The sequence below is a fragment of the Leopardus geoffroyi genome, chromosome C3, assembly GCF_018350155.1.
Source record: "Leopardus geoffroyi isolate Oge1 chromosome C3, O.geoffroyi_Oge1_pat1.0, whole genome shotgun sequence".
NCBI classification, from domain to species: Eukaryota; Metazoa; Chordata; class Mammalia; order Carnivora; family Felidae; genus Leopardus; species Leopardus geoffroyi.
Window position 1 is genome coordinate 67300571 of NC_059338.1, and position 9164 is coordinate 67309734.

Genomic DNA, 9164 nt, shown 5'->3' on the forward strand with positions numbered 1-9164 from the left:
GCGGAAGGAGTCCTGGCCTCTGCGGTCTCCACAAGAGGCTGGCTTGTGCCCCCCCCCTCCCCCCCCGCCGAAGGTCACCAACGATCTGTGGGTAAAGCTATCGCTACCTCTGTGCCCGGCTGCTTTACGGTATCTGACCCCAGTGACCGCTTGCTTCTTGAAGATCATTGCTCCGCTGGCCCCCAGTGTCCTGCTGGCGCTGTGCCGGTTCCTGGGCCGCGGGTCGCTCAGGCCGGGGTTCCCGGGGACCAGGGGAGGCCGGTTTAGGGGCGTCCACCTTTGTAATCCAGGAAATGGGAGATCCTGCTTGGCCCTCTTAGCTGGCATGGAGAGATTTGTGTGTAAACGCCCTTGGCGGTCAGTAAGTGGGAGGCGCCCAGTTTGGAGACACAGTTACCCTCTGGAAACCTGATGAGCCAGATTTGGATGCGGGGGCCTTCTCCGCTTTCACCCACCTGCTCTGCACCCAGGACCACCCGTCTCCCACCTCCAGCAACCACCAGCTCCTGCCTGTACCGTCAGGCCACCTTCAAACCCGAGTAAGGAGTGGGTGGTGTCCTTACAAGGAGTGTCATTCCCCACCCCACCCCCAGAGCAGGCGATGGGCCCGACGCCCCGGACTGTGCTGGGGAAGGTGGCTGAGTCTGTCGTTGAGGGGGACACCCGAGCATCTCAGCTTGACGCTAGATGCTGTCGGGGACAGGGAGGTCACCAGGCCGCACAAATGCATTGTTGGGGCTCGGGAGCACTTTGGAGCGGGGACTCTACAACATTCAGTGACAAGTCACAGCAAATAGCCTTGAGCACCTGCCCTCGCGGTGTGGATGCCCGTGACACTGGGGCATCGAGCCAGCAAGGGCCCTGCCATCTGGCAGCCTTTTGGGCAGGGACACATCAAGTTGGGAGTCACTGCTTCACCCCCCCGCAGGCCCGGGGCTCTCTCAGTTTTAGCAAACCGTTCAGGCCCAAGCGAATCGGACGGTCGGTCATCCCCGGCTTTGGGGTTGTGTTTCAGTGTCTGATGCTGTGAGACCCACCAAGCCAGGATGGAGTGACCTAAAACTACCTATGTCGGTAGCGAATCTGCAGCTTGGGTTGGGCCAGCCCATCGGTGCCCATCTCTGTCACCTCTGGGTGCGGCCACCAGAAGGCTCACTGCTGCCTCTGGCTCAGGCTGCCGTGACTCCACCACTGAGACTAGGACAGCGAGGCCTGGGCATGTCTGGTTCCCTGCGGTCCCACCACCCAACATCTTCGGGGTAGGTGGACTTCTCCGCGGCGCTCAAGCATGGAGGGTGGGTGAGATGTCCCTGGAGAGAGCATCCAGTGCCAGTGCGTGGACTACCATCTTCGAACGTGGCTTCAGAAGTAGTCCCCGGCTCCCCAGATCCAAGGGGAGGAAACGGAGCACACACCCCCCCCCCCATTGCACAAGTGTGCACGGTCACCCCGGGGTGGGGGTGCTCACCCATCCTTGGGAAATCCTCTGGGCCACAGCTTGTCTCGCAGCCAGAAGACTCTGGGGAGGGGATTCGAATCAGCCTGGACTTTGTTCTCCTTCACAACCCCCCTCCAGCACCTACAGTGTGCGGGAACTGGGGCTGGGGGCTAATGTTTCTCTGCAAATTCATGTTTTCTTAATGCTTATTCATTTTTGAGAGAGCGCACGTGAACTGCGGAGGGGCAGGGAGGGGGACAGAGGATGCGAAGCAGGGTCTGTACTGACCGCAGAGAGCCTGATGCAGGGCTCGAACTCACGAACAGAAAGATCACGACCTGAGCCGAAATCCCAGGCTCAACCACCTGGGCCACACGAGTGCCCCTGCAAATTCATTTCTTTAACAAAGGCAGGCAGGAGTGCCAGTCCCCGGGGGGGGGGGGGGGGGGGGGGCGCGGGGAGGAGGGGGAGACGTGGCCCTGCTGTGGGTGGGTGACCTGGCTGGGGCGCTGAACTTGGAGACAGGGAGGTTGGGGATGGGACAGGAATCCTGCTTTCTTGGATAAAGGGGATAAGGATCACCTCCTCCCTCCCCTGGCTGCAGGCTGGGGGCTCCCGCGCGTCTCCCTCACGTCACCCTGTTTGGGAACCGACCCACTAGAGCAGGGCCCAGAACGCCTACTGTGGTCCGTCCAGCGTCTCCTTCCTCTACCTGATGGCAGGCCCCCCGGGTGCGGCCATCCAGAGCCGTCCGGAACCACGGTGCCCAGCGGAGAGAACCCCCGCCAGCTTCCCCTGCAGGGGCAGGTGATGGGGCGCGCGGACCCCGCAGTCGCTCCTGTGGGCCCCCGCTGGTGCTCCCGGAAGTGCAGTGAATCACGAGCCCGCGCCCCCCGCCCTCCGGGGGCCTCATGTTCCTGGCGTTGGCGCCCTCTAGTGGCCATGCCGGAGCAGCCCCGCACTGCCCGCTGGGAAGCGGGAGGCGCAGACTTGGGAAGCTTGGAGGCGGGAAGCGCACACGCTGGGAAGATGGTGGCGCAGGAGGACGCGCGGCTCACCTGGTCCCGCTGATCGCTTAGATTCCGCCCACATCGGCCTAAGTAACCCAGAAAACCTCCAGAAGACTAGCAGAACCGACTCTCCCGAGCCAAGCGTAGACGAGAGGCCCACGGAAGAGGGTAGGAAGGCCGGAGAGCCGGTGCGCGCTGCACGGACTGGCGGGAGGGAGTGGCGTGGCGGAGGGGCAGCCCGCCCGGCAAGGCAGAGCCCCCGGAGTCTGGCCGGCGAAAGCGGAGGGGCCGGACTGCGTGGGTTCTGACAGCCAGCGGGACTCAACCTCTGGAATTTTAAAAGTCAGCATCTCTGCTCTTGGAGAGCGGGGAGGGGGGAGGGCGAGTGGACGCCAAGTCCTCCCTCTACAAAGACTGCAGGACAAAGAGCCGCGGGGATACCGGCCGGAACCACTGTTTGAAAAGCGCCTGGGGCCTACGGGAGGGAGTTGTTGAGCCTGGGAGGACAGACCTTGGCGGGGGAACAAAGGAGCTGGCGGGCGCCATTTCCCTCTCCCATCCCCCAGCGGAAATTCCAAAGGGAACCAGTTCCCGCCACCGAACTTGCACCGCGCAATCGCCCAACGCTGTGCTTCTGGGGATCCATCCCTCCGCCGGGTCTGCCCTCCCGGTGCTGCAGGGCCCCTCCCGCAGGGGACCACCGTGGGCAAAGCGAGCTAAACCTGTCCCTCCCGCCCCTGTGCAGATCCACCCCCTGGGATCCGCTCGGTCGGTTCGTGGCCAGATCCCATCGAAGCAGCACCACAAGCCTGGCAGTGTGCGAGCAGCCCAGACGGGCCACACCACTCCACAGTGAGTCCTGCCCCTGGGAGAGGGGAAGATAAGGTACACACCAGTGTGACTGCGGCCTGCCCACCAATAAACCTTTTTCCTCCCCCCGACAGCGCAGGGGAAGTGCCCTGCAGTTTGGAGCTACCGCATCTCTAGCAAACTCCAGATCTGATCCAGTGCGCCCCAGACCGACCCACTAACCGCACAGGGACCCGATCCTGCCCACAACAGATAGAACCACTGCACAGAAGGCGAGCGCAGTTCAGCCACAGCAGTAGCAACTGCTACCGTAGCAACGCACACAGGGACGCCCCTGAAGCGCCATCTTCCCGTTAACAGGGGACACTGCACCGCGGGGCACTACAGGAACTCGTCTTCCTAAGGCCACTGCTTTAAGTGCGGGAGACGCAGCTGACTTTGCTAACAGAGACACAGACGCAGCAGTAGACAAAATGAGGAGGCGGAGGAATAGGTCCCAAATGAAAGAACAGAACAAAACCACAGCGAGAGAGGTAACCAAAACGGAGACGTGTTCTGTAACTGATCTAGAATTTAGAGTAACTCTCCTAAAGATGTTGGCTACAGTCGAGGAAAGCCTGGAGAACATCCAGAAAGACCTAAAACACCTAAAAAAGGACCGGGAAGAGATGATAAACTCACTAAAAGAAACGAACAAGAGACCATCTGGAAAAAATAAGAAAGAAGAGACCGGACAAGGGCAGAGCAGCAGCCCGGACAGAGTAATGGAAAGTCACCAAGCTGAGCCAGTGAGAGTGAAAAAAGTTGTGCAAGATGAGAACAGACCTAGGGAACTCCGCGATACCATCAAGCATAACAGTCGAGTTACAGGGGTTGCAGCAGGAGAAGAGAGAGAAAAGGAGGCAGAACATTTATTTGAGGAGATAAAAGCTGAAAACTTCCTGAATCTGGGGAAGGAAACAGAAATCCAGACCCAGGAGGCGCAGAGAGCCCCCGACAAAACCAACCCGTAGAGTTCCATACCAGGCCAGCCAGTAAATAAAATGGCAAAACCTAAGGATAAAGAGAGAATTTTAAAAGCATCAAGAGGAGAGAAAGCATTTACATCCAAGGAAAATCCCATAAGGCTATCTGGGTTTTTCAGCAGAAACTTCAGAAATTAGAAGGGAGCAGCATGATATATTCAGGTGCTAAGAGGCAAAAGTCTGCAGCCAAGAACACTATCCGGCAAGGCTATCCTTCAGAATAGGAGAGAGAGAGTTTCCCAAACTAACAAAAGGGAAAGGAATTCATGGCAGGGAGGAAAACCAGCCACTTCCCCGTCACACACAACGCCACCGGCCTGTGGGTCCCAAATCCACAGTCCAGCCACCCTCCTGCCTGAGTCTGCTTGTGGGCACTAAAAGAAACAAACCCAAACCTGGCCTCTTAGAATTTTGAAAATGGGGGGTGGGGGCGGCTGGTCAGTACAGGGGCCTCTGGGGGTGGGGGTGGGGGGCGGGGTGGGGGGAGGGAGGCTTTCCTCTTATATACTCTTTCTGTATATTTTTTTTTAAGTTTCTAAGACAAAAACAAAAAAAAACGTGTTGCCGTCCTCTGACTCCGCCCCTTCCTGGGCTACCAGGCCCCCAGTGGCCCTCTCCTCTCCCCTCGGGGTGCCCTCAGCCTGGGATGCTGGCGCCTTCCTACATCTCACGCCCAGCACGGGGCTCTGAGGCCTGTGTCTTGCTGCCCCAATTAAGGGGAGGGGTGTTCCAGCATCCACACCGCCTTCCTATGGGGAGCGATCCCCCTCGTGTGAGTCGCCAGGGGTGACAGGGTCCAGCTACCCTTTCTCCCCCTGTGGGGAGCTGGGGCGCACCGAGAGCTCCCCCTGGAGCCATCGAGGCGCAGATGCAGGGACATGTGCCACCCGTCCCCCGACCAACAACTCTTCTGCTGAAGGTCGCCAGGGTTGGTCGTGATTGCTGGCCACCTCCCTGTAGGGCCGAGGCACCTTTCAGGGGTTCCTTCCAAGTGCCACAGGTGTGAGGGACACCTGATCGGAGCAGCGACCTGTAGTCTGCGAAGTGAGGGGCTGCGGCCTAGCAAGAAGGGTCCAGGTGTTGGGGGGGGGGGGGGTGACCTTATGAAGGCAGTTTCCACAACTACAGGAGGCCATATGGCCGGGTTTTCAAAGTAGTAGAGGACCTAAGAGGCTTGGTGAGCTGTCACTTGGGAGCCTCATCCCGATAGGACCGACCGCGGTGGCCCTCAGCACGTCGCAGGAAGGAGCCCGAGAGAAGAGCCGCCTGGCCCACGTTGGCTGCTGCCGTGCTGTCCCTAGGTCCGCAGTAAGCTGCCACTTCTACGAGCCGTGAGCTTAGTACCCTTTCACCCAGGCTCGGCCCCGCTCCGCCCCGAGGGCCACCTCACAGGTGCCCTTTCTACCCTGTGGGACCCTCGGCCTTATTCCCTCCCCCCCCCCCATTCCCCCAATACCTGGCCAACCTGCAGCCTCTGCTCCTCCAAGCGGTTCCCCCCCACCCCGACCAGAAAGGCCCCGGGCCCCACCCCCACCCCCGCTACCACGCGCGCGGGTCCCGGGGCGGTGCATGCAGTGCCCCGCTGTGACTCCCTGCTCGTCCCGCCGGAGAGCCCGCCCCGCCCCCGCCCGGCAGCATCGAGGAGCGGAACGCAGTCCCGGGCGGTGGCGGCCGCCAAAAACTGCCCTCGCTTCTGGCTTCACAGGCCAGGCCCGGGCGCCTCCCGCTGCGTCCGCAAAGGAAGGCGGTTCTTAGAACGCGGAGGGGCCTGGGGTCTGTCCCGGAGCTTGGGGCCCGGCCGCGCTGGGGACCCGCGGCGGACGGCGCCCGCAGGGGAGGAGTCGCGCGGCGGCGGACAAAGGCGGCGCGGGCCGGTGGGCGGGGCTAAACGTCACGGGCCGGCGCCCCGCCCCCCCGGGGTGGGCCCCGCGCGGCCACAACAATAGGCCAGGGGGCCGCTCGCCGCCGCTCCCCGCTCTCGCTCTTCCGCGACGGCTGGGCGGCGGGGGCTTTGCAGACCGCGGGACCCTAGCGATCTCCTCGATTTTACAGAAATTCGCTTTCGGCGCCGACGTGCTTCTTTTAAAAAGGAAACGCGAACGCGAGGCGGTCCCCGGCCGCTGTCGCCCCCGTCCGGCTGCCGGCCGGGGGACTCCGGGCGGCCGGCTTCCGCGCGCGGCGGCCACCGGAGGGCGCCTCGGCGCTGTCGCCCTCTGCCCGGAGCACACTCTGCCTGGGACCCAGACCCGGGCGGGCCACCCCTGCCTCGGGGTCACCCGTCGGAGAACCCAGCTGGGTCACTGTGTGACCTCAGGGCAGGTGCTGGCCCTCCCTGTGCCAAGGTTTCCCGTCTGTCTCTAACTTGGGCGATTGAAGGTCCCCCGGACCCCACCCTGGCGGCCCCTCGTGTGGCCCTTCCCCGAGCAGGCATAGACCGGGCGCTGTGTTCGGCAGACCTTCCCTTAAGTACCCGGGGCAGGAGACCAGCCTCCCTGGTTAAGGTGGACGGAGGGCTGTTGGGAGGAAAATGTTCACCCTTCCAAGTTCCTTCTGGCCGCTCTACGAACGACACTGACACGAGGCAGACTAACAGGAACACATCGAATTTAATCTCGTACCTCCTGGAACCCCACACACCAGAGGTTCAAAGAGGTTGGGTGAGACATTTGCCATCTGGCGCTAAGAAACGGGATGGTGTTGGGTAAGATGTTTGCCCGGCCACACAGGCGGGCCACCCGCATATAATCTCTCTCTGGTCACAACTCTTCATTCTGGGCAGGACGATTTTCATTCTAGAACGTTAAGGGAAGGGCACAAGTGTCTCTTGAGTCGGCTACGCCTTCATGGCCTTCACCTCAAATAGCCCACAGAGGGGCACATTCTGGGGAGACTTGCTCTGAACCCCTTTGGGGCCAAGGGCAGGTATGCGATGGGGAGCCGGCTTGGGGCTGGTCAGTAAGTACCAGTTTCCTCCTGGTCCCTCTGTCCTTTCCAGAAGGCAGTCAGGATCCTGGCCTACTTAGCTCGGGGCTACTAAAGCTGGGTCTCATCCTGCCTCAGTTTCCCCTTCTACACCCCCACTTCCTAGGACAGATTCTTTGGCCACTCTATATGCCCCAGCTGGAAGCGATCTGGAGACCATCTGGGGAGCATTCTCACTGGCCAGCTGGCCTAGGTGTGCTGGTCAGGACCTCCAGCCCTGCCTGGAGTGGGTGCTGCTTGTGGGGACCCCCACTCCTTCCGTGCTCCCCACCACCCCAGTCCAGACAAGACTCCAGGATGGAGGAGACGGCATCTTGGGCTCGAGGACTCCATGTGGGGTGTGGACCCTCTGGCAAGGAGAGACTCCAGCATGGGGGTGGTCACTCTGCCCTTCCCTGGGCCATTCGGTGCTGGGCAGGACCCGTCCATTAGTAGATGTCACTGCCAGTTCGCTGCGTTGAAGTCCCCTGCACTTTGTGAATTTTTCCCGAGTCCGAAGAGGCGGCCTCCCGGGCTGCGGGAGGAGGCCGAGGCCAGGGAGGCCGGTCTTTGGCAGGGCCCTCCTGACACCCGTCTGGATTGTTAAGCCCCCTCCCCAGCAGCCTTGCGCCTCCTCTGGGGGTGACGCCCTACCTGCCCTGGCCGGAGGGTGAGGGCCACCTGGGGCCACCTGCTTGCCTTCCGCACAGTCCCCCACTGTCCCAGACCCTTGCGATGTGGGAGGCTTTAGAGGCCGTTCAGGAGAGAGGGGCCCCGTCCCATGGGCGGCAGGTGCAGAAGGCCCTCATTCGTCCTGTTCTGTCTGTTCTTCATGTATTTGTCCTGCCCGCACTTCCTGACCCTTCCTCTGAATCAGGCTTTCCCGAGGAGCTGGGGGTTCCCGGAGAGCACTTCTTACTTCCTAATACTGGGGCAAAGGACTCTGATTTCATTGCTTACGAGCTGTGTGGCCTGCGCCAAGTCCCTCGGCCTCTCTGAGACCAGGGGTGCCTTGCCCAGAGACCTCCACCGCCAGGGTTGGCCAAAAGGCTGCGAGAGGTTCCCCGTGGAACTTTCTCTGGCCACGGCAGGATAGCCTGGGGCTCGGGCTGTGCGCGTAGCCTGGACCCTCCTCCCTGAAGCCCCTTGAGCTTTCTTCCTTCCATTTTCCCACATGTCCCCCGCCTCCTGGAGGCAGGACTGGTTATCCACCGACTGAATAGCCGCGGCCCCTTGGGACCCCTGTCTGGGATAGGGACAGATGTCCCATGAGGACAGCAAGAGCGGCAGAGTCAGGAGGCCTTGTCCCGCCTGCTCAGCCCCAAGGGCCCTCTTCCCTTCCGCCTCACCCGCGCCCCCCCCCTCCCCCCCCCCCCCGCAGGGCCTGCTCGGGCAGGTACCAAGCCCCTCAGTCTCCCTGCCTGCAGTCAGCAGGAAGACATTTGCTTCATCCCGACCCATCACCTCCTCCTTCAGACTCCCTCCTGCTCCCCAAAATGGGCCTTTTACTCCTCCTCCTACCCACCAAAGCAGGTGCCCGGCCTCAGAAGCCTCCTCGTCCTCCCTCCCCCTCCTCCCTTCTCCCTTCTCCCTGTCACTGAATATCGCTCCCTCCCTCCCTCCCCCTCCTCCCTTCCTGAACACATCGAACAGCAGCCCAAGGTCGGAGGGGTGACAGATGTCACAGAGCATCGCCCTCCCCCTTGGCCATCCTGCCGAGGAGCCCCGGCGGAGCCTGCAGGGGTGCGGGGCCTGGCTGATGGGCTCGGCTCCCTCACAGTCATCATCGTTACCGTCAGTGTCGAGGGGGGGGCTCCTTGAATGAACCTCCCCGCTGATGGCAGACACTGCCCCTCAGGAGGTGACATCGCCCCCCCTGGAACGGGATCACCTGACGGGGGAGAATCCCCCCCGACTCGG

General features: G+C 61.9%; 2 long non-coding RNA genes across 3 annotated transcripts in view; one reads left to right on the plus strand and one right to left on the minus strand.

Annotated features, from left to right (window-relative positions):
* The window catches only part of LOC123585277, a 28952-nt gene extending 23840 nt beyond the window's left edge, over positions 1-5112 (minus strand). The window contains exon 1 of the long non-coding RNA XR_006706032.1: positions 3441-5112. This is a non-coding gene — a long non-coding RNA (uncharacterized LOC123585277). The remainder of the gene's footprint in view (positions 1-3440) is intronic.
* On the plus strand, positions 1646-4677 carry LOC123585273. 2 transcript variants are annotated; one of them, XR_006706027.1, is made up of 3 exons: positions 1667-2616; positions 3194-3300; positions 3393-4677. It is a non-coding gene; the product is annotated as an uncharacterized LOC123585273 (long non-coding RNA). The 2 variants fall into 2 exon arrangements; XR_006706026.1 differs by having other exon boundaries at positions 1646-2616; positions 3194-4677.
* Positions 5113-9164: the final 4052 nt, after the last annotated feature.